Source organism: Lissotriton vulgaris, unplaced genomic scaffold, assembly GCF_964263255.1.
Source record: "Lissotriton vulgaris unplaced genomic scaffold, aLisVul1.2 SCAFFOLD_6625, whole genome shotgun sequence".
Lineage (NCBI taxonomy): Eukaryota > Metazoa > Chordata > Amphibia > Caudata > Salamandridae > Lissotriton > Lissotriton vulgaris.
Window position 1 is genome coordinate 51,463 of NW_028244961.1, and position 24,815 is coordinate 76,277.

General features: G+C 51.4%; 1 protein-coding gene across 1 annotated transcript in view; it reads right to left on the reverse strand.

Annotated features, from left to right (window-relative positions):
• The window catches only part of LOC147666688 (uncharacterized), a 61,894-nt gene extending 38,314 nt beyond the window's left edge, over window positions 1–23,580 (reverse strand). The window contains exon 1 of the mRNA XM_086948965.1: window positions 23,448–23,580. The gene's annotated coding sequence lies outside the window, so the exon portion shown is untranslated. The remainder of the gene's footprint in view (window positions 1–23,447) is intronic.
• Window positions 23,581–24,815: the final 1,235 nt, after the last annotated feature.

A 24,815-nucleotide genomic window follows, 5' to 3' on the forward strand; every position in this document is an offset into this window, starting at 1 on the left:
TGGAGGTGGACGCTTAGGTTTTTCCCCTCTGATCAAGCCCAGTGCACTAAATGGAATGAGGTAATGGTCAGACCATAAAATCCTGATAGGGGGTAATACTTTAATATCATCCCAGTTAGAAAAGATGGGATCAAGAAGATGTCCCGCTTGATGAGTTGGTCTCCCATCAGATAGTCTAAGCATCAGGGCTTTCAGAGAGGTAATTACGGATTGTGCCTCAGTACAGTTAGCATCCACAAAATGTAGGTTAAGATCACATACTATGAGGAATTTACTATACCGAAGGGCTGGCTGAGTCACCGTTTCAAGGAGGCTATCCGCAAACTGTAAGGACCCCCCGGGAGGGCGATAAATAAGATAGCCCTTAATGGTACACTCCGGGGAGACTTTGATGGAGAAAAGGCCCGCTTCGCAGTTACTAATCGATACTTGTTTCAAGGAGCACTCAAGGTCAATTTTATGAACAATAGCTATGCCCCCCCCTTTTTGAATTCCTCTGTCAATTCTTAAAAGGCCATAAAGAGGCGGGAGGGCCTCCCGAATATCAGGGGCAGCGGCCTCATCCAGCCAGGTTTCCGTAAGGAATAGCAAGTCAGGTTGATAGTCAATAAGAAAGTCATGGATGTTCAAACAGTGTTTTTTAAAAGAACGGCAATTCAGTAGGTACATAGAGAGTTGATCTGTCCCCTTTATCATCTCTGAATCAGTGGTGGGGAGAAAGTGACAACCTCTACACCTTTGGGGCATACAATCAGGCAGCATACCATGTGTACAGTCTGCTTTGGGTATGGGACGAAGAAGAGCTAGTTCTTCACTAGAGTATCGCAACACTCTTACCCGTTCTGTGGAGGCAGACACAGGGATCCTGGCCCCTGGCCACGTCAGGTCGCGGACGGGCGCAGATGGGCTTGCCTTGTGCGCGCCTTCGGCGCGCACTTGGTGCGCCCACTGCGCCTGTCCGCTGCGCGGTCGCTGACCCATCTTCCTAAATAGGGGTAGGTTTGCGAGAACTAGAGCCCTAACCCGAGCACTGGAGATGCAGAAAGTGGTGGGTTCCTCACCCTCCGCTCAAACGCCCACAATGGACGCGGCGGAACGCGGCGTGATCAGAGAGCAGGTAGGGTTTTAGCAAAAGAATTGTAGTGCGAGCAAAAGAGCAGTTACAAACAAATTACGATACATTTTTAAAAGAACAGTTCAGTCAAGCATCAAATATTAAAAAAACATGGGCCAAATCGCACAGCGCTTCTCCCCTTAACATCCCCGTACTGAGGCTATCCCCAGAGTTCGCTCACGGAGATGACTTTCCCTGCCACTGACAGCCAGCATCCACTGAGCAGCGTCGACCTCTTCCTCCCTAAGTAAGAATAGGTTTGCGAGAACTAGAGCGCTAACCCGAGCGCTGGAGATGCAGGAAGTGGTGGGTTCCTCACCCTCCGCTCAAACGCCCACAATGGACGCGGCGGAACGGGGCGGGATCAAAGAGCAGGTAGGGTTTTAGACTTCTGTCAACAGCGCCTTGTGCAGATCTTCCTTCCAAACAGGACCTCAGTCAGCTGCTCCTTGTGCACATCTTCCTTCCAGGCAGGGCTTCTTTCAGCTGCGCCTTGTGCAGATCTTCCTTCCAGGCAGGACTTCTGTCAGCTGCGCCTTGTGCAGATCTTCTTTTCAGGCAGGGCTTCTGTCAGCTGCGCCCTGTGCAGATCTTCCTTCCAGGCAGGAATTCTGTCAGCTGAGCCTTGAGCAGATCTTCCTTTCTAGGCTAGACTTCTTTCAGCTGTACCTTGTGCAGATCTTCCTTCCAGGCTGCGACTTCTGTCAACTGCACCTTGTGCAGATCTTCCTTTCACGCAGGACCTCTGTCAGCTGCGCCTTGTGCAGATCTTAATTCTAGACAGGAATTCTGTCAGCCGTGCCCTGAGGAGATTTTCCTTCCAGACAAGGGCTTCTTTCCTCAATGATCAGTTCAAAGTTCGGGAGAGGTAGAACTGGTCTAGGTCATCTACTTTATTGCAGTCCTACTGGTCATGCCACAGAGCTCGAGCTCTGAGATGAAGGAGAGTCTGGATTTTCTGAGCTCTGTAGAGCATTGGGACAGTCCTACCACATCCACCACACACTACAAGACTCCAATAGTCACGCTACAAGTGTGCTCCAAGGTTTTATTAACCCACTGTATCTGAACATCCCCTGGCAAAGGCCAACTAGAGAATAAACATCCTGCCTGCACCAGCAGAGTGCAGAAAGCTTTTCAAGCACCTCGTGGTATACATGGACTTTCTCTATCTTAACTGAAGATGTTAAGCCTTGGGAGATCTCCTTAAACACGACTTAATGGTTTGGGGCCCATATATTAATCTACTGTGCAATGCGAAGGCCAAATTTGATCCAATACCACATACTTGGAAGGGGGCTGAAACAGTCACCATTTTTAAAAAATGGCAACAAGCATGAACCGGCGAATTATCGTCCTATCAGTTTGATAGACATACCTCAGAAATTGTATGCCAAGCACTTGTTATTAAGGTTAACTGATTGGCTTGAAGATACTGGGTTGTTATCTAAGTACCAAGCAGGGTTCAGGAAGAAGACAAGTACTATTGATCAAGTCTTCAGATTCCTCCGTCCATGTTGGAAATACATATCCCTTAGAAAAGGCAGCTTATATGTATCCTTTGTCGATTTGAAGGCCGCATTCGACATGGTACCCAGAAGACTTCTTTGGTCATGCTTGAAGGATCTGGGAGTACCGATCCAATTATTGGCCCAGATAATCAGGCTGCACGAGGGGACTTATGCAAACGTGAGATGGGGGCCTAGGGGTCAACTTACCAGGGACGTAGATGTGAACAGGGGAGTGCGCCAGGGCTGTGTCCAGGCGCCTACCCTGTTTACATTATATGTAAATGATATTCCAACTCACCAGGAGGGCTGTATTAACGTCTCCACTAGGCTGGCTCGGGAAACAATTCCAGCCTTACTCTTTGCAGATAACACCATCCTAATCTCAGAAACCCCTCGTGGGCTTCAGAATTTGTTGAATTCCTTTCACTTATACTGTGACAATAAGGGTTTACAAATTAATGCCAGCAAGACTAAATACATGGCCATTAAACCTCATAAATCTTTTAAAAATAACCTGGAACTAAATAGTCAAAAATTGGAATTTGTACATAGTTTTAATTATTTAGGCATTACAATTGATTCTACATTATCATGGAAGGCTCAACTAGAAAGAAGTAGACTAGTTTGTATCCCAAACAGTGTTCCCATTGCAAAAAAACAGGGCGGGAGTACTACAAAAGCAATTTCTCCAGCGCTAGTAGTTTACAAATTTAAGGCGCAGGCGGCTGCCGTGTATGGGGCAGAAGTCTGGGGTCCTTACTGTAAACATAACTTTGGAATAAATGAAAATAAATTCATCCGAAAGTTATTGTCATTACCCATCAAGACACCGATGCTTCCGTTAATGCTGGACCTTGATCTGAAACGCACTGATAATCTAGCAGTACTTCGTCCACTTTTATTTTGGGTTAGAATTTGGGCAACAATAGAATTAGAACACTACAAAAAAGGCTTACAGGAGATAATGAGAGCGGGTGCTACAAAGTCAATCCCGTGGTTACAGCATGTTTCATCATGGTTAATAAAAATAGGATTACCCCACTACTGGAACAAGCCCTCAAATTTGACTACACTTTGTAGCAAAAAACGTAAAATTATCTTTTTGGAATCATATTAACAGTAAATTGTTACAAGATTCCAAATTGGGCTCTTTATCTTCTGCTTTCCTTTCATTTAAAGATACTGCCTCATTCGAACCTCTACTGGATGAGATATGCCCACAAATAGCAAAATCATTGTACCTCAAATTTAGGTACGGCGTACTGCAAACGAATAGAAATACATCGAAATGGGATCATAATAGAACCATTAAGGATTATGATAAGTGCATATTTTGTAAACATTCCAGTGAAGCTAAGGAAGACGATGCACATATTCTCTTCTTCTGCCCTTTATATGAAACACCGAGAAAGAACTGGATAAAACCATTGTGTATTAGTCTAAACTTAAGACAGTGTAGAGAGGCAGAACGTGTACTGAGAACTGAGAACGGATACTACGCAACTGGTAGTCTTCAGTGTATCAAGATTTCTCTCTTCTGTGATGTATATTAGAACAAAAAAAGGATGGAAATTATAAAAATAACAACTTGTACAGTTTTTCCTTTTTTTTTACCTGCAGATACTTTATGATCCCCTTCTTCTCGTGTATGTGACTGATGGACAATATAAGCAATACTGTTTTACAAGGTTGTATATATAGAGATTTTAAATAATCTAGGCTATTTATTGTATTAATGGAAAATTATTTCCTTTTTATGGTAAAATTTATTGATGCCGGGCTGCTAGATTGTATGTGTATGAAATCGAATCTCTTTGGACCCTCGCTATTGTAGTATGAAATCAAGAATTGATGATCTGATGTTTTTATTATGTACTTTTATGATCTAAAAGATCGAAATAAAGTTTTGAATTGTTAAGCCTTGGTAACATTGGTAACATCAATCCCCTTTGGACAAGGTCCTCCATTTCAGAATGTAACTCATCCTGTGCAGGCATCAACCCTCAAGTCCGTATTGCATGAAGCTGGGTGGTTCTCACCCAAAAGAGGGACCTCCACAAATTGCTGACATTATGTTACACCCCCTGGATAGCCGTGGAAACACACAGACCAACTACACCCCTTCAGGGATCACCAGGCCATCTGCCAGGATCAAGACTCAGATCGTTCAACCTTCTCTGTTACCGTCTTTGGAACGGCCTGTCTCTGAGATTCGTGGAAGCTCCACACTCAGTGAGCTCAGAGTTGCCTTGTAAAACCATCTCATGAGAGTTGAAGAAAAGAACATTAAGTGACACGCACTGCACAGAAGTGTAAATATATCTACCATTACCGTTCCATGTACCATTGTCCTACTGCTGTTGTTTCGGCATGGATGTTTATCCGTCTATCACAACAACTTCTTCGCTTAAAATCTTACTCAACAGTTTGTTTTCCATCATACCTACTTACCTATGCACTGTTTCTGACCCTACGACATCTATGGCAGACATATTGTGCTGTCTGTTGCTACATAAATAGGAAGTAGTTTGCTACTGCAGGAAGAGTGCAGTGTCCTTGCAGTCAGATGCACATGATTGGGATAAAAGGTGCCATGTTTTTTAGAAAATCTGCAAGTATTAGAATAATAACAAACCAAAAGCAGCACAATACCACAGACCGGGTAATTGAAAAACGTGACGCAAACAATGCAATAACATAGGCCAGGCAAAAAATCTAATGCAAACAATGCAATAACACAGGCCGGGCACTAGACGCAAACAATGCAATAAGACAGGTCAGGCAGTAGGATCGATGCAAACAATGCAATAACACTGGCCAACCATTATGAGAATCTGATGCAAACACTGCAATAGCACAGGCCAGACACAAGGAGAATCTGAGGCAAACAATGAAATAGCACGGGCCAGGCACCAAGAGAATCTGATGCAAACAATTCAATAACACAGACCGGGCACCAGAAAAATCTGATGCAAACAATGCAATAAGACGGGCCAGGCACCAAGAGAATCTGATGCAAACAATGCAATAAAACGTGCCAACCACTATGAGAAGCTGATGCAAACAATGCAATAACACAGGCCAGGCACTGAGAGAATCAGACGCAAACAATGCAATAACACGGGCCAGGCACCAACAGAATCTGATGCAAACCATGCAATAACACAGGCCAGGCACTAGAAGAATCTGATGCAAACAATGCAATAACACAGGCCATGCACTGGGAGAATCTGATGCAAACAATGCAATAACACGGGCGAGGCACTAGGAGAATCTGATGCAAACAATGCAATAACACAGGCCAGGGACTAGGATTGATGCAAACAATGCAATAACACAGTCCAGACACTGGAAGAATCTGACGCAAACAATGCAATAACACAGGGTAGGCACAAGGAGAATCTGATGCAAACAATGCAATAACACGGGCCAGGCACACGGGGGCAGATTCACAGAACTAACTTAAGACAAAATCCTAAACTTACTACTGTTGATATTCACAGAAGGCATTTAGTAGTAGTAAAGTCAGGATTTTGTCTTAAGTTTGACTTAGGACAAACTTAAGACAGAATTAAGACAGACTTAAAACAAAATCCTAACTTAAGTCTAGGAGGGGCCGAGGGGAGATATAACATCTAATCCCGGCTTTACCACTTTACCTAAAAATGCTGGAAATAAACACCAAATGTTACTTCTCGACAGGGCCACTATATAGGTCCTTATCCTGGGATTGTAGTCCCTTGGCCTCTCCCTCACAATCTCCACCACCCTACGTGTGGTTTACTGCACTAGTAATCTGTGCAACCTAGGAGACTCTGTGTTTAACCCAGACCTACCAATTTGTGAAATAGCGCGCTTCGGGAACACTAAGTAAATGTATGCCTCTCCCCCATTTATTTCCAAGATCGGGGGTATATACAACAATCCTAAAGTTGTAAGTAAAACCGTGTTTTTAAAAATGGGCCCAGACTGTGGTAATGCATCTTTAACTAAAGATTAATTCCTGCGGCTACTGGACTGTTGTTGATGTGTTTCCAGGAGTGTTCCCGTCAGTTACTTTCCTGGTGCAGTTGGGTGAATGGTGAATAAATCTTACCCTTAGCCTACCGATGACACAAGAGTTTGATTACCACATAGACATTGCCTCTGAGGGGGTACACAGTACTCACTCTCATGGACTAGTCACCAGAATGTAACGTGGCCAAGTAATAACCTTTGGAAAAAGTAGTTCTGCGTTCATCAGACTTAAACTGTTTAGTAGTAGGCAAATCCTACTCTTTCTGTGCCTCTATCCCCTGATCTAACAATGTGTGGACCTCGAAGGAGGCTGGATGGAAGAAATAAACAGCAAAGGCACGCTCCCATCACAAACCACCAGCATGGATTTCATTCACTCGTTCAGAGCTGCTGAACTGCAGGTCTGCGCACTCTATATCAGCATCTCTAAAGGCAAACACTGTTGAAGCAAAAGGAGAGGGAGAGCCCCGTATGACCCTCTAGAGCCTAGGCCTCTCACTGGAAAACCACGACGAAGGACAGGACTCTAATAGGATAAACCGATCCAACTCAAATATGAGGTCAACGTATTATTTATCGCCTTAATAGTGCAAAAGTCACTCTGGAATTAAATCAATACAATTCAAATAATCAATGTTCAATTTATAATAGAGGCATTGCTGTGCTGCAATAAAGGAAATCAGCAGCAACAATAGCTATTCTCACAACAAAATGTACTTATTTCAAGTTTGGTTTGCATATTTTACAAGAAGGGGATAAAGCGACAATGGATAGACAACATTATAAAGCTTACTAACTTGGCTCATAAAGGTTACTAGTACTTTTAGAACAACACAAAGGTTAAGGAAAAGCAGAAGTATCAAGGTAGACAGTGTATCCGCAATGGCGTACAATAAACCCTTATTAATAGTGACCACATAAAAACCGTCTCCAGGTAGGAGCGCCTAATTACAAAAGACCTGCAAATACGGTGAACGACTAAAGCGCATCAAACTGTGACTATGACATTGGTCTATCAAAATATTTGCATTCTGCTTTGTTCTTCTCGTTAGGTGTTGATCCTGGAAGATATAGGTCGATGGGTTTTGGGCTTGTGCCTTATGCACGCTTCAGGACTTCGTGAAACGAATGTCACCCAAATATCACATCATGTTGAGGAGGCCATTGGGGTGAGAGTGGGTCGCGTAAAATCGAGCGCCACAATAAAAGAACTGTTCGAAGAAGCACAGGGGTTACCAGCTTCTCAAAAGGGCATGTCCTCTGTTTAGATAGCTGTCCAGAGGGCCGGAGACCTGGGTGGGACCATCTATGTAAGCAATGGCCCGGAGCCGCCATGGTTAATTTGTAACTCCTGGGTCAGTTTGCTTGTGTGGTGGCAGCAAAGATTCGTAGTATGCTGATATGGTTGCGTTGGGTTGCGAACACGATCCACAAACTGGCATGTGGACACTCACTTCGGGATCCTTGCTGCCCGGCAACTCCTGCCACCCAGCATCAAACAAGCACGGCTTTTAAACCTGAGTTGTGTGCACCCTGCCAGGCTGTTGCGGTTGTGCTGGCATCATGAGCTGCACTAGATGAGTGCGGGCAATGGAGCAGACCACCCGAGGTCGCGACAAACCTGGAGGTTCCCGGTGACAAAGAGTAATTATTTTTAAGATTACTGTGAGGGTACTACCAGTGCTTCTTTAATGCAGTATTTTCATGTAAACCTTAAAAAAAGGTTAACACTAGCTACAGTATGATTGCGGTTACTAAAAATATAACATCTGATACCACGGTACGTGTTTACACGTTCTCTCTTTTTTAAAATTATACTCGAGTGATCCTATACTCTGTACAGCCAATCCTATAATTTGTGTAGCGTATTTTATATTTTGTTTAATTTTTTCTTTAAACTATTGGCTTTCCTATTCAAAGTGCTGTCTCCCACGGGCAGGAACATCCTAGCACTGTAAATATACAAGTCACTATTCCCTAGTGCACCAACTAGGATTCAAATTAGAGACCCTCCAGTTTGAGACGAAGACATCAGAAATTATAACACTAAGCCCAGTGCTCCAGGTGATCTGAATGGCGTCTGAGTTGAGCCCATTTACGTAAACGCAGGCCATAGGCTGTGTGTCCAGCCGCTTCATACGTGATCTCAAACTCCCTGACAAACCAAGCCGCCTAAACGTCTCGATCATAAAAGGTACTCCAGGGAGTCAAATGCCTTATCGGCATCACCAGCCTTCATGTGTGTGTTTTCCCGATGCAGCACTGCGAATACTGTCCGTAGATGAACACTTGTGGATTTATGTGGGACAAATCCCGACTGTACAGGGGAGACTATTTTCTCTAGTAGTAGGGATAGCCGAGTCGCATCACCTCAGGCAGGAATTTATTATCACTGTTACGCAGCTGCAGAGTGCGAAAAGATGTATACTAACAGGATCTTTTCCAGGCTTAGGGGGCACTGATATGACTGCATCACTTATAGGCGCCAGCAACACACCACCCTTCAATGCCTCGGCATACACCTCCAGCAAGAATGCGGCTGGTATTTCTTTGTAAAACTCTACACCTGACCTTCAGATCCCGGTGCCTTTCCTCCTCCTAGGGCGTCTATGGCGGCAACAATCTGTTGCACAGAGATCGATGGCTTATGATGGGTTGTAAGAGCCAATTCATATAGCGCTGCACAGCTAGTTCGGGAAAGAAGTGTCCTGGCGCTAGTATGAGCACATAAGTATCAAAATCACACAGCCCCTGAATACAAGGTTTTGATTTCTTTCCTGAAAGAACTCATGTTTTCTTGGGCGCACAGGGCAGGTGGGAGGGCATTCCATTCCAGGTACCGGCAGTCACCACAGGTAGAGAGCAGCCATCTATTCTGATTTTCCTAAACTTAGAGACTTTATGCAGCAAAGCACAGTAGGATCTCACCACTCGGCCAGCTGATGTCAGGCAAAAAAGAAAGAACAAAAAAGAACGAACACCCTGATTGTAGAGCATTATGACATTTAGGGGCATATGTATGAACAAGCCCTTTTGCGATTCCTTAATAGTGATTTTTAGCGAATTGCTATTAAGGAATCGTAAAATGCTAAGTATGTAGGAATCGCAGTAATAATTGCGGTTCCTTAACATTCCTTAATTGCGAATTCACGACTAAGGAATGCCTTCCCATTCATTCCTATGGGCTAGAAGGCCCATAGTAATGAATGGGAAGGCATTCTCAATTTGCGATTCGCAATGAGAGAATCGCAAATTGAGAAGGCAATTTCAAGGGTGCCAGGGTGTCAAAAGGACACCTTGTTGCACCCCTGAAATATGTATGTAATACACATGGCACTTTGAAAAATGCAAAAAAGTGCATTTTTCAAAGAAATCGCAAATTACCACCAACTTGAAGTTGGTGGTAATTTGCGATTTCTTAAGGCCAAATTGCACTTTTTCCATGCTTCATACATTGCATTTAATGGATCGCAATTTGCGATTCCTTAAATGCAATTGCAAAATAGATAATCGAAAATTTTGTGATTCTCTAATTTGCGATGCATTTTTTGGATGATACATCCCAAAAGGCCTTTTCCGGTTCTGAGAATCGGCCTGTTTGCAAACGGGAAAAGGGCTTGAAGCATATGCCCCAAAGTGCTTTAAATTGACAACTTTTCAGGACAGGAAGTCAGTGCAATTTGACCAGTTTGTTGGAGAGCGACGTTGATTTTTTTAACCTCAGAACCAGCCCAGCTGCTGTATTTGTAGCAGCAGCAATCTATGAAGGCGATATTTGGATATGCCTACGTATAAAGAGATGCAGAAATTCCTTCTCGATAGAATCAGAACCAGGTCCTTCCTAGATGAAGCAGGGATGAATAGAAGTATTTTTCTAATAACTTTCAGCAGTCAGAAGCCTGTAGAGCAGGTGATTTTGTTTTATCCTTTTAGGGACAGATGCAGGTCCACCCAATCTCCCAGTTTGCTGACCTGATGGAATGGGATGGACAGAGCTCCCAACGACACCGGCCGCCGCCCTTGTGCCATGAGGCTCCGGTCCCAAATACCACTATTTCTGTTTTTTTCACTGTTTAGCACCAGGCAGTTTGAGCTCATCCAATCAGTGACTTCCAGGTGGCAGCTCCTGAAATTACTGGGTATTTTATCTGTATTTAATTCTAATCCAATGATTTGTGTACATTTGAATGGCTCGATCAGGCATATAATCTTCTAATCCAATGATTTGTGTATCATCGAGTAGAGGTGATATCGAATGACTCAATCAGGCTGGCCAAGTGAGCCATCTAAAGATTGAAAAGATTGTGGCTCAAAACCAGTCGGGGGGATGGGAATTGTCTTAGGGGTTAATCTGAAGTTAGCTGGTGCCACCGCTTGGGTCGGATCTTTCAAAAAGGATAAAAACCAAGCAGGGACTTTCCCCTAAGACCCACCATCTCCAATCTCTGTAGTAAAGTGGAGTGGGAGATGGTGTCAAAGGAATCTGATAGATCTAATCAGATCAGAGCCCTACCTCCCCACCCCCATACATAATGTCTCTAATATCCTACGTGGCTTTAGCTCTTTTGGAGCCCTGGATGGACTTTGTGCAGAAGTTGGTGGTACTCAAGGTATTTGGTGAGCTGCTTGTTCACCGTGGCCTCAGTTAGTTTGGTGAACATCAGGAGCAGAGAGACAGGCCGATCCTTAGAGTTAGAACTGCTGTGACTACTGGAGCAGACATCTGGAAGTAATGTTGTCTAAAACACTCTGATTGGCTGCAGGCTGGTGTGCAACGGAGGGCAAGAACAAGAAGGCTGGGCTTGGATGTGTCCCAGAGTAATTACCAGAGCCTGGGACGAACTCAAACATCCCACCCATCATTTTGCTTATTCATAAATACGCCCATGGAGTGCCCATGTGTGGGTCCCGTGCTCGCTGCACCGCTGGAATCAAGTCACACCCTACAGACAGAGCCCAGATGTGGGTCCCGTGCTCGCTGCACCACTGGAATGAAGCCGCACCCTACAGTCAAGGCCCAGATAGGCTGAAACCGGTCTTGGGTTGATTGTGTTCTGGTTCAGAAAGGATCTGGATTGGCTCTTCAGGGTGGACTGCCCTATTGGAAGAGGTCTAAAGCTGATTTGCATATGTCTGCTTCCTGTTTGAGGTGGCATTGTGGGCCAACAATCAATTGATCTCCCTCTCCGGCTTGGCCTGGTGAGGACCTGGACGTGAGCTGGAGTCTAGTGAGGACCAGGACGTGAGCCGGAGTCTAGTGAGGAAGAGGATGTGATCAGGGCCTGTTGAGGACCAGGACGTGAGCCAGGGCCTTGTGAGGACCAGGACATGAGTCGGAGCCTGGTAGGGACCTGGATGTGAACCGGAGTCTAGTGAGTACAAGGATGTGAGCCGGAGTCTGGTGAGGACCTGGATGTGAGACAGAGTCTAGTGAGGATGAGGATGTGATCAGGGCCTGGTGAAGACCAAGATGTGACCCGGGGCCTTGTGAGGACCAGGACGTGGGCTGGGGCCTTGTAAGGACCAGAAAATGAGCCTGGGCCTTGTGAGGCTGAGGATATGTGCCAGTGCCTGGTGGACAGGACGTGAGCCAGGACCTTGTGAGGATCAGGACGTGAGCTTTGGCCTGGTATGGACCAGCACGTGAGCAGGGGCTTGGTGGACCAGGACGTGAGCTGGGGCCTTGTGAGGACCAGGACGTGAGCCAGGGCCTTGTGAGGACCAGGACGTGAGCCAAGGCCTTGTGAGGACCAGGATGTGAGCCAGTGCCATGGGAGGACCAGAACGTAATCCAGGGCCTTGTGAGGACGAGGATGTGTGCAGGGGTCTGGTAGACCAGGACGTGAGCCAGGGCCTTGTGAGGACCAGGACGTGAGCCAGTGTCTTGTGAGGACGAGGATGTGTGCAGGGGTCTGGTAGTCCAGGAGCTGAGCCAGGGCCTTGTGAGGACCAGGACGTGAGCCATTGCCTTGTGAGGACCAGGACGTGAGCCAGGGCCTTGTGAGGACCAGCACGTGAGCCAGGGCCTTGTGAGGACCATGACGTGAGCCAGGGCCTTGTGAGGACCAGGACGTAAGCCATTGCCTTGTGAAGACCAGGACTAGAGCCGGGGCCTTGTGAGGACCAGGATGTGAGCCGGGGCCTGACGGACCAGGATGTGAGCCGGTGCCTTGTGAAGGCCAGGACGTGAACTGGGGCCTTGTGAGGACCAGGACGTGAGCTGGGGCCTTGTGAGGACCAGGACGTGAGCTGGGGCCTTGTGAGGACCAGGAAGTGAGCTGGGGCCTTGTGAGGACCAGGACATGAGTCGGGCCTGTTGGAACAGGATGTGAGCTGGAGCCTGGTGGACCAGGACGCGAGCCGGGCCTTGTGAAGACCAGGACGTAAGCATGGGCCTGGTAGACAGGGACGTGAGCCAGGGTCTGGTGGACCACGACATGACCCAGGACCTTGTGGGGACCAGGGCGCAAGCCAGGGCCTGGTGAGGACCAGGACGTGAGCTGGAGCCTGGTGGACCGGGATGTGAGCCAGGGCCTTGTGAGGACCAGGACGTGAGCCGAGGCCTGGTGGACCAGGACATGAGACGGGGCCTTGTGAGGACCAGGACGTGAGCGTGGGCTTTGTGGACCTTGTGAGGACCAGGACGTGAGCGTGGGCCTGGTAGACCAGGACCTGAGCTGGGGTCTGGTGGACCAGGACGTGGCCCTGGACCTTGTGAGGACCAGGACGTGAGCCAGGGCCTTAGGAGGACCAGGACATGAGCCATGGCCTTGTGAGGACCAGAACGTGAGCCAGGGTCTTGTGAGGACCAGGACGTGAGCCAGGGCCTTGTGTGAACCAGAACGTGAGCCGGGGGCCTTGTGTGAACCAGAACGTGAGCCGGGGGCCTTGTGAAGCCCAGGACGTGAGCCAGGGCCTTGTGAGGATCAGGACATGAGCCAGGGCCTTGTGAGGACCAGGACGTGAGCCATGGCCTTGTGAGGACCAGAACGTGAGCCAGGGTCTTGTGAGGACCAGGACGTGAGCCAGGGCCTTGTGTGAACCAGAACGTGAGCCGGGGGCCTTGTGAAGAACAGGACGTGAGCCGGGGGCCTTGTGAAGCCCAGGACGTGAGCCAGGGCCTTGTGAGGGCCAGGACGTGAGCCGAGGCCTTGTGAGGACCAGGATGGGAGACGGGACCTGCTGGACCAGGATACTGAGCCAGCTCTCGCTCCCTTTGAGAGGCCAGACTAAACACATGGTTTGTCCTCTCTTGCAGGACCAGGGAAGGGTCAGTCCAGAGATCCAAGGATACCAGAGACTGAGGCGCCCTCTGTTTTTCATTGTATTTCTCCCTGAAATAGATACAACTGTGTGAAATCTCCTTGAGAGAGATTCATATTATCACAGATCTCATTGGACTCACAATCTGCAGAAAGAGGCTGAGAATGAACGTCCTTGCACATGTCCTTGTCCTTGTTCTACTCTTCTCTGCCATGATGTCCTGGGAAGTACCAAATATTTCCGTAGAGTGATCCCCGAATATTCATGCCTGTACTTTCATGTAATACGTAAGTGCATTCTGGGGGTTGTAGTCTTGGTTACTTTACTAAAGACAGTGGTTTAAAAAATAAACTCCATGCTTGGAAGAGATGTGTGCCTTTGTCACGAGCCATCTGCGGCTCTGTGGTAACTCCAGATACTTTTCAAAAACTCGGATTATGAGCTCTTAAAATAAAATGATATGTCTGGAAAGGAGCATCTCTGGGCGGTGAGAGCAGCGGCTGAGGCGGTCCACATTCTTCATACCAAGAGAACATGACAGGCCTCACCTCCTACCCCTACAGGGCAGGTTTCATCCCAGCAGACGACACGCCTCCACTCCTCTGCATCCTCCTCGACACGCCTCAACCACTCTGCACCCCTCCCGGATACGCCTCACCTCCTCTGCACCCCCGGCTCAGGACAGGTACCACCTCCTCTGCACCCCTGGACAGACCTCACCTGCTCTTAACCCCCTAGACAGGACATGCTTCACCTCCTATGCACCGTGGACAGGCATCTCCCCTGCACCCATCAGGACAGGCCTCACCTCCTCTTCACCCCGGGACAGGCCTCACTTCCTCTGTACGCACCGGGACAGGCCTCACCATCCTCTGCACGCCCGAGACAGGCCTCACCTCTTCTGCTCCCTTGGACAGGCATCTCCTCTGCACCCCACAGGACAGGCATCATCTCCTCTGCACCCCTGGACGGGCCACACATCCTCTGCACCCCCGTGGAACAGGCCTCAACTTTTCTGCATCAGCTTCGCAGGCCTCATCACCGCTGCACCCCTGGACAGGCCTCACCTACTCTACTCCCCCTGGACAGGCCACTTCCTCTCCTCCCCCTGGGGAGGCTTTACCTCCTCTGCACCTCTTGGACAGGCGTCACCTTCTTTGCAACCCCCTGAAAAGGACATGCCTCACCTCCTTTGGACCCTTTGACCAAGCCTCACCTCTGCTGTACCCCCCAGGACAGGCCTCACCTCCTCTGCAACCCAGACAGGTCTCACCTCCTCTGCACCCTGGACAGGCCTCACATCCTCTGCACCCCTGGACAGGCCTCACCTCCTCTGTACCCCCGGCCTGGCCTCACCTCCTCTGCACTCCTCTGGACAGGCCTCTCCTCCTCTGCACCCCCTGGATAGGCCTCACCTCCTCTGTACCCCCAGGACAGGCCTCATCTCTTCTGCACCCCTGGACAGGCCTCACCTCCTCTGCACCCCTGGACTGGCCTCCCTGCTCTGCACTCGTCTGGACATGCCTTTCCTGCTCTGCACCACCTAGACAGGCCTTACTTCCTCTGCACCCCTAGACAGGCCTTTCCTCCTCTGCCCCCTGGACAGGCCTCGCCTCCTCTGCACCCCTGGACAGGCCTCTCGGTGCTTCTCACAGGAGCTCTCGGTGAAGGATTCTCATTAAGGACAGAGGAGCCCAGACTTCATTCCACCCCATGCCTGAGTCGTGCCGAAGTCCTGCCCGTCTGCGCCCGTCAGCGTCCCGGAGGCTGCGCGGCGGCGTAGGACTCTGGTTTGGCGTGGGCGAGGATGATCCACTATACCTCGGCGACGCTCCGCGCCATGCGTACTACATCTAGCCAGTGTCGCTCAGTTTTTCCTGGTCGACACAAGGGTAAACGACGCTGCCCGGCCTGCGGTTGGTCGCCCACTGGGGCGCAGCGTAGCGCCCTTAGGACAACTGAGGTGCACGCGAAACATCTCTGTCTGCTACTTAACACAAGGTCGGTAGGAAGACATGCCCATCACATCTATGATCTTTTGGTCAGGGACAATCCTCTCTGTCTACTCCTGACCGAAACTTGGTTGGGAGAGGCGTCCAATCCGGATATCTTCACTGCGATCCCTCCTACCTATAACATTTTTCGCCAAGACAGAGTTAAGGGCAGGGGGGGCGGAGTCGCTGTGGTGGTGAGGAAGAACATTTCTTGTTCAGTTCTTCCCGTGAACTCCATTGAGGGCTCTGAATCCCTTGGTTTTACGCTAAGACTGTCTCCAGGCCAAGCGCTTAAGGGTCTGTTGGTCTACAGGCCTCCTGGTCCGGTGGGCTCCTTCTGGGAGGACCTACAGACAGCCATTTCGGAGCTGGCGCTGTCTACACAGCACTGTTTGCTGGCAGGCGATTTCAATTTTCATCTTGACGTCACGGACGACCCAGACGGGGCTAAATTGCTGGACATTACATCTCCGCTTGGCCTGGCACCGTTTGTGTCGGGCCTACGCATGAGAAAGGGCACACCCTTGATCAAGTGTTCTCCTCTGTCCCAATTGTTGACATTGAAACGTGGCCTGTGCTCTGGTCGGATCATAGGCTGATTGGGTTTTCTGTGTTGGAGAATGGGCGGTCTGACATCTGCGCCCCCACGGTGCCCAGATCGGCCTCGAGAGCGTTACACAGAGTGACGCCTGCTATGTTGGAGCAGGCGCTCACGGAACATCCCTGTCCTCTCTCGGGGGATCCGGAAAGAGACACGGAGGCCCTGCAGCGATGGCTGACTGAGAGGTTAGATGACCTTGCCCCTAGGGCAACCCCCCGGTCCACGGTGATACGGCAATCTGCGCCATGGTTTACAGAGGCGCCACGCATGGCCCGCAGCCAATGTAAGGTCGCTGAGCGGGCCTGGCGCCATCAATATGATGGGGAGGCTAAACTCGTTTATAGGTCGGCGGTGAAGGCTTATCACCGTGATATTCTTGGTGCCAAGCGGGAATACTTTGCCAGGAGGATTGAGGCGTCGGCAAACTCCTGTAAGGAGATCTTCACGATTGTGAAGGAGTTCACGTCTCCCACTTCTTATTCACCCCCGCCTGTATCACCTGATGTGTGGGCGTGTGAACTTGCCACCTTTTTCACCGACAAGATTAAGGCAATTCAGGCCTCCTTCTCGGAGAGCGCGGTGGAGGGTTGCTGTGATCTCGGGGCAGGACTTGGAACATCGGCCATGCCTATGGCTATCCTGGAGGACTTTCCACCTGTCTCCAGTGACATGTCCCGGACTCTGTTAGCCAGTCTTAAATCTGGCTCCCCACTTGACCCCTGTCCCGCCAAATTTTTGGCCGGGATGGCGGCAGTGGTGAATCCCCTGGTCAACCCGATCCTCAATGCCTCCTTGAGGGAGGGGAGTGTCTCACGCACCTGGAAAAGGGCGATGGTGATCCCCCTCATGAAAAAGCCTGGTCTTGATGCCGAGGTCTTGGCCAATTATAGGCCAATTTCACTTCTCCCGGCTTTGGCGAAGATCACTGAGAAACATGTTCATGGCGTCTTGTCGAACTTCCTAGAGTCCAACAATCTGCTCCATCCATCCCAATCCGGTTTCCGTCCGAATTTTAGTACGGAAACGGCGTTGGTGGAGGTCTCTGAGATCATCAGGGAGACCTTGGATGTGGGTGGCAAGGCCATGCTAGTCATGTTGGACCTGTCGGCGGCTTTCGACACCGTCCCCCATGAGGCACTTCTCGCCAGGCTCTACGACATCGGCCTAAGGGGGACGGTGCTCAGATGGTTTACATCTTTTCTGGAGGGCCGCCGCCAGACGGTCTGGGCTTCCCAGAGCTCCGCCGAGATGCCGCCATTGGGAGTTGGGGTTCCACAGGGTTCTGTGTTGAGCCCGACATTGTTCAACATCTTTATGTCCCCCCTGGCGGCTGCGGTTGAGGCTTACGGAGCCCAGATCGTGCCCTACGCCGATGACACGCAACTCCTCTTCACTTGTGGAAAAGATCAGACATTTGATGGAGAGAGAATTCGGGACTGCCTGGACAGGGTCTTCGGCTGGTTCCAGCGGAATAGTCTGAAGGCCAACTCCAGTAAGTCGGAGGTTTTATTCTTCGGTTGTGCTTTCGATCCCGAGTGGCGGCAGTGGTGGCCGGCTGCCATGTGTCCTCCGGCACAATCCTCCTTGGTTGCCAAGAACCTGGGTGTTAAGCTTGATAACAAACTCTCTCTGAGAGCGCACGTCCTTGGCCTGTCCGGCACCTGTTTCGGCATCCTCAGAATGCTCCGCAAGTTCCTTCCTTTATTGTCTGCGGAGCACAGACGGATTACGGTGCAGGCGCTCATCGGATCTAGGCTAGACTATGCCAATGCCCTTTTCTTAGGCCTTCAGGATTACTTGGTTCAGCGCTTGCAGGTGGCACAGAACTCTGCAGCCCGGGCAATCTTTGGTCTGCACAGACGAGCACGGGCTTCTGGGCTGCTGCAGACGCTTCATTGGCTGCCGATCCGGAAGCGGATTGTTTTCAAATCCCTGACGCTGGTGCACAAGGCTCTGTTTGGCTCAGGCGCAGGATATTTGAAGAAAAGATTGGCTTTCTATCGCCCTGCTCGCTCATTGCGTTCGGAATCCCTTTTCACTGCTGTGGTTCCACGCGTGAGCAAGGCCCGCATTGGGGGGCGCTCTTTCAGCCTCAAGGCCTCCCAGCTGTGGAATTCGCTTCCACTGGCACTCCGTAGCACTCCCAATTTGCTTCAATTCAGGAAGAACTTGAAGACTTGGCTTTTTAATCATTCTGTTTAGGTGGGCTTTTTTTCTCTTTCTTTTGGGTTCTGTTTTTTTCTTGTTATGTTGACTATACACTGTAGCTGCCTGTGGAAAGCGCCGGGACACTCTTTTAGAGTAGCCGAGCGCTATAAAAATGCACTTTAACATAACATAACATACAGCGCTTCTGACTCCGCCCTGAGCCTCGCGGAACTATGCACAGTCCCCTGAAGAGAGACACTGCTCCCCTGGATAGGCCTCACCTCCTCTGCACCACTGGACAGGCCTCACCTTCTCTGCAACCCGGACAGGCTTCTCCTCCTCTGCCCTTGGACAGGCCTCACCTCCTCTGCACCCCTGGACTGGCCTCACCTCCTCTGCACTCGTCCGGACATGCCTTTCCTGCTCTGCACCCCCTGGACAGGCCTTACTTCCTCTGCACCCCTGGACAGGCCTTTCCTCCTCTGCCCCCTGGACAGGCCTCGCCTCCTCTGCACCCCTGGACAGGCCTCTCGGTGCTTCTCACAGGAGCTCTTGGTGAAGGATTCTCATTAAGGACAGAGGAGCCCAGACTTCATTCCACCCCATACAGCGCTTCTCACTCTGCCCTGAGCCTCGCGGAACTATGCACAGTCCCCTGAAGAGAGACACTGCTCCCCTGGATAGGCCTCACCTCCTCTGCACCACTGGACAGGCCTCACCTTCTCTGCACCCCGGACAGGCCTCTCCTCCTCTGCCCTTGGACAGGCCTTTCCTCCTCTGCACCCCTGGACAGGCCTCTCCTCCTCTGCACCCCTGGACAGGCCTCGCCTCCTCTGCACCTCTGGACAGGCCTCACGTCCTCTGCGCCCTTGGACAGGCCTTACCTCCTCTGCACCCCAGGACTGGCCTCGCCTCCTCTGCACTCCTCTGGACAAGCCTCTCCTCTTCTGCATCCCCTGGACAGGCCTCACCTCCTCTACACCCCTGGAGAGGCCTCACCTCCTCTGCACCCCTGGACAGGCCTCTCCTCCTCTGTACCCCTGGACAGGCCTTTCCTCCTCTGCACCCCTGGACAGGCCTTTCCTCCTCTGCACCCCTGGACAGGCCTCGCTCCTCTGCACCCTTGGACAGGCCTCTCCTTCTCTGCACCCCCTGGACAGGCCTCACCTCCTCTGTACCCCTGGACAGGCCTCGCCTCCTCCACTCCCCTGGACAGGCCTCACCTCCTCTGCACCCCTGGACAGGCCTCACCTCTTCTTTACCTCTGAACAGGCCTCTCCTCCTCCGCACTCCTGGACAGGCCTCTCCTCCTCTGCACCCCTGGACAGGCCTCACCGCCTCTGCTCCTCTGGACAGGCCTCACCTCCTCTGCACCTCTGGACAGGCCTCGCCTCCTCTGTATCCCTGGTCAGGCCTCTCCTCCTCTGCACCCCTGAACAGGTCTCACCTCCTCTGCACCCCTGGACAGGCCTCTCCTCCTCTGCCCCTGGACAGGCATCTCCTCCTCTGCACCCCTGGACAGGCCTCACCTCTTCTATACCTCTGAACAGGCCTCTCTTCCTCCGCACTCCTGAACAGGCCTCACCTCCTCTGCACCCCTGGATAGGCCTCACTGCCTCTGCTCCTCTGGACAGGCCTCACCTCCTCTGCGCCTCTGGACAGGCCTCACCTCCTCTGTACCCCTGGTCAGGCCTCTCCTCCTCTGCACCCCTGAACAGGCCTCACCTCCTCTGCACCCCTGGACAGGCCTCTCCTCCTCTGCACCCATGGACAGGCCCCTCCTCCTCTGCCCCTGGACAGGCATCTCCTCCTCTGCACCCCTGGACAGGCCTAACCTTTTCTATACCTCTTAAAAGGCCTCTCCTCCTCTGCACTCCTGGACAGGCCTCTCCTCCTCTGCACCCCTGGACAGGCCTCTCGGTGCTTCTCCCAGGGGCTCTCGGTGAAGGATTCTCATTAAGGACAGAGGAGCCCAGACTTCATTCTACCCCATACAGCGCTTCTCACTCCGCCCTGAGCCTCGCGGCGCTATGCACAGTCCCCCCAAGAGAGACACTGCTCCCCTGGATAGGCCTTACCTCCTCTGCACCTGGACAGGCATCCCCTCCTCTGCACCCCTGGACAGGCCTCACCTCTTCTATCCCTTTGAACAGGCCTCTCCTCCGCCGCACTCCTGGACAGGCCTCACCTCCTCTGCACCCCATGGACAGGCCTCACCTCTTCTATATCTCTGAACAGGCCTCACCTCCTCTGCACTCCTGGACAGGCCTCACCTCCTCTGCGCCTCTGGACAGGCCTCACTCCTCTGTACCCCTGGTGATGCCTCTCCTCCTCTGCACCGCTGAACAGGCCTCACCTCCTCTGCACCCCTGGAAAGGCCTCTCCTCCTCTGTACCCCTGGACAGGCCTCTCCTTCTCTGCCCCTGGACAGGCATCTCCTCCTCTGCACCCCTGGACAGGCCTAACCTCTTCTATACCTCTGAACAGGCCTCTCCTCCTCCGTACTCCTGGACAGGCCTCTCCTCCTCCGCACTCCTGGACAGGCCTCTCCTCCTCTGCAGCCCTGGACAGGCTTCTCCTCCACTGCACCCCTGGACAGGCCTCACCTCCTCTGCACCCCTGGACAGGCCTCACCTCCTCTGTACCCCCAGGACAGGCCTCATCTCTTCTGCAACCCTGGACAGGCCTCACCCCCTCTGCACCCCTGGACTGGCCTCACCTCCTCTGCACTCCTCTGGACAGGCCTTTCCTGCTCTGCACCCCCTGGACAGGCCTTGCCTCCTCTGCACCCCTGGACAGGCCTTTCCTCCTCTGCCCCCTGGACAGGCCTCACCTCCTCTGCACCCCTGGACAGACCTCTCGGTGCTTCTCCCAGGAGCTCTCGGTGAAGGATTCTCATTAAGGACAGAGGAGCCCAGACTTCATTCCACACCATACAGCGCTTCTCACTCCGCACTGAGCCTCGCGGTGCTATGCACAGTCCCCCGAAGAAAGACACTACTCCCCTGGATAGGCCTCACCTCCTCTGCACCCCTGGACAGGCCTCACCTCCTCTGCACCCCGGACAGGCCTCTCCTCCTCTGCCCTTGGACAGGCCTTTCCTCCTCTGCACCCCTGGACAGGCATCTCCTCCTCTGCACCCCTGGACAGGCCTCACGTCCTCTGCGCCCCTGGACATGCCTTACCTCCTCTGCACCCCTGGACTGGCCTCGCCTCCTCTGCACTCCTCTGGACAGGCCTCTCCTCTTCTACACCCCTGGAGAGGTCTCACCTCCTCTGCATCCCTGGACAGGCCTCTCTTCCTCTGTACCCCTGGACAGGCCTCTCCTCCTTTGCACCCCTGGACAAGCCTCGCCTCCTCTGCACCGCTGGACAGGCCTCGCCTTCTCTGCACCCCTGGAGAGGCCTCTCCTCCTCTGCACACCTGGAGAGGCCTCAGCTCCTCTGCACCCCTGGACAGGCCTCAACTCCTCTGTACCCCTGGACAGGCTTCACCTCCTCAACTCCCCTGGACAGGCCTCACCTCCTCTGCACCCTTGGACAGGCCTCACCTCTTCTATACCGCTGAACAGGCCTCTCCTCCTCGGCACTCATGGACAGGCATCTCCTCCTCTGCACCCCTAGACAGGCCTCACCGCCTCTGCTCCTCTGGACAGGCCTCACCTCCTCTGCACCCCTGGACAGGCCTCGCCTCCTCTGTACCCTTGGTCAGGCCTCTCCTCCTCTGCACCCCTGAAAAGGCCTCACCTCCTCTGCCCCTGGACAGGCATCTCCTCCTCTGCACCCCTGGACAGGCCTCATTTCCTCTGAACCCCTGGACAGGCCTCTCCTCCTCTGTGCCCCTTGGATTGGCCTCACCTCGTCTGCCCCCCTGTACTGGCCACACCTCCTCTGCCCCCCCCGCCCCCTGGACAGGCCTCAGCTCATCTGCACCCGTGGACAAGCCTCACCTCCTCTGTATCCCCCTGGACAGGCCTCACCTCCTCTGCACCCGTGGACAGGCCTCACCTCCTCTGCACCCCTGGACAGGCCTCATTTCCTCTGAACCCCTGGACAGGCCTCACATCCTCTGCACCCCTGGACAGGCCTCACCTCCTCTGCACTCCTCTGGACAGGCCTCACCTCCTCTTCTCCTCTGGACAGGCCTCACCTCCTCACCCCCCCTGGACAGGCCTCTCCTCCTCTGCACTCCTCTGGACAGGCCTCTCCTCTTCTGCACCCCCTGGACAGGCCCCACCTCATCACCCCCCTGGACAGGCCTCACCTCTTCCGCACCTCTGGCCAGGCCTCTCCTCCTCTGCACCCCTGGACAGGCCTCACCTCCTCTGTACCCCTGGTCTGGTCTCACCTCTTCTGCACCCCTGGACAGGCCTCACCTCCCATGCACCCCTGGACAGGCCACTCCTCCTCTTCTCCCCTGGACAGGCCTCACCTCCCATGCACCCCTGGACAGGCCTCACCTCTTCTGCACCCCTGGACAGGCCTCACCTCCCATGCACCCCTGGACAGGCCACTCCTCCTCTTCTCCCCTGGACAGGCCTCACCTCCCATGCACCCCTGGACAGGCCTCACCTCCTCTACACCCCTGGACAGGCCTCACCTCCCATGCACCCCTGGACAGGCCTCTCCTCCTCTGCACCCCTGGACAGGCCTCACCTCCCCCCCCCCTCTGGACAGGCCTCACCTCCTCCGCTCCCCACTCAGCCTCAGCAGTTCTCCTGACGACACCATTAATGGGGGGGAGGGATCTGATCCAGTGATTAATAAATTGCAGCCAAGTGAGTTAGCAGCTCTCCTACCTGAGCAGAAACCTGTCCAGGCTCTGTCCTCGTCCTGGGGGGGGCAGTTCTAGGGTCTGAGGGGGGCAGATCTGGGGTCTGTGAGGGTCTGTAAATGGAGGTAACTGCACAGACAGACAGGGCTCCTTCCTCCTCTGCAGCAGGCTGGACACACCAGGAGAGGCCGGAAGTGATGTCACCGCTGCTGGTGCTGTCTCTGCCGCCGCTGACCTGGAAGAGGAAACCCTTCTCCCTTTCAAACATTGTGCTGCTCAGCGGGTTTCATCAGCAGGCGGGAGCGCCCTCTGGTGGCTGCTGATGGAATCGCCGCCTCCAGGCTCCAGCAGTGAATTAATTTCACACAAACAAGTGCAGGGCCTCAGACTTGGCTGCTGTGAAAAAGTATTTATAGCTTCACTTCAGACAAGCATCTTCCAAACACTGATGTAGAGGACTAAACAGTATTTACAGAAAGGTGACAACTGGAAGTGGCAGTCTGTATTTTAATGAATATATCTGTATTTCAATGAATATATGAGTATTTTGGTCAATTTTGCAATTAAACTGGACAGCTTATTTATTTTTTTAAATAATTTATTTGCAGGTTTTTCAAATCCACAGTGTGGTACATAGGAAAGTAAACAGAGGAAAATGCCATGGAGTTTTAAACACCAGATCAAATAAAATTTGACATAAGTCATGTGTAGGGCTCCCGGTTTTATGGTATTTTTTTTCTCCACATTTCCGTCTGTATTTATCCATATTTATTTTTGGGTCATGTTATCTGTATTAATTCACATTTATTTTTTGACGCAAGAAAAAAAAACGCTAAAGCTTGTCATTTTCCACATTTATTTAAATTGACATGCACACTTGCACTAGGTTGTTATAGCTGTTTTTTTTTATTGGAGCCCATGCTTAGTGCACTTTACATATTGGGAGTCAATTTCTTCCCTGTCCTCTAAGAAAAGATGCATTAATTTGTGATTTTGATTAGGTCCCATTTGCGAAGCTGTCTTGCATAATGTAAACGCATTACTACCTCTTTTACTCACATTTAATCGACCATCACAGAGAGTGTCTGCTTGAAGAATATCAGATCATTCCCCACAGCATCCCATATCTCAGATATTCATAGGCCTTTAAAGAAATGGGGCCTCCCTGAATATTGTGGGCTTCTTGCACCATGCCTCTAAATGGAATATATGGATTAAATGTATAGGTTTTCGTGGGAAAGCTCTGCCCTTTCTAATTGTTAAGAATGCGCTGCACTTTTTAACCACATGTCCCCTTGAACCATAACAACTTTCTGAAGAGTGTTTACAAAACGTGGTGTACATGAAACATCTTAAACACGTCTAATGTAAAAGTGTCCCTTTTGAAAACATG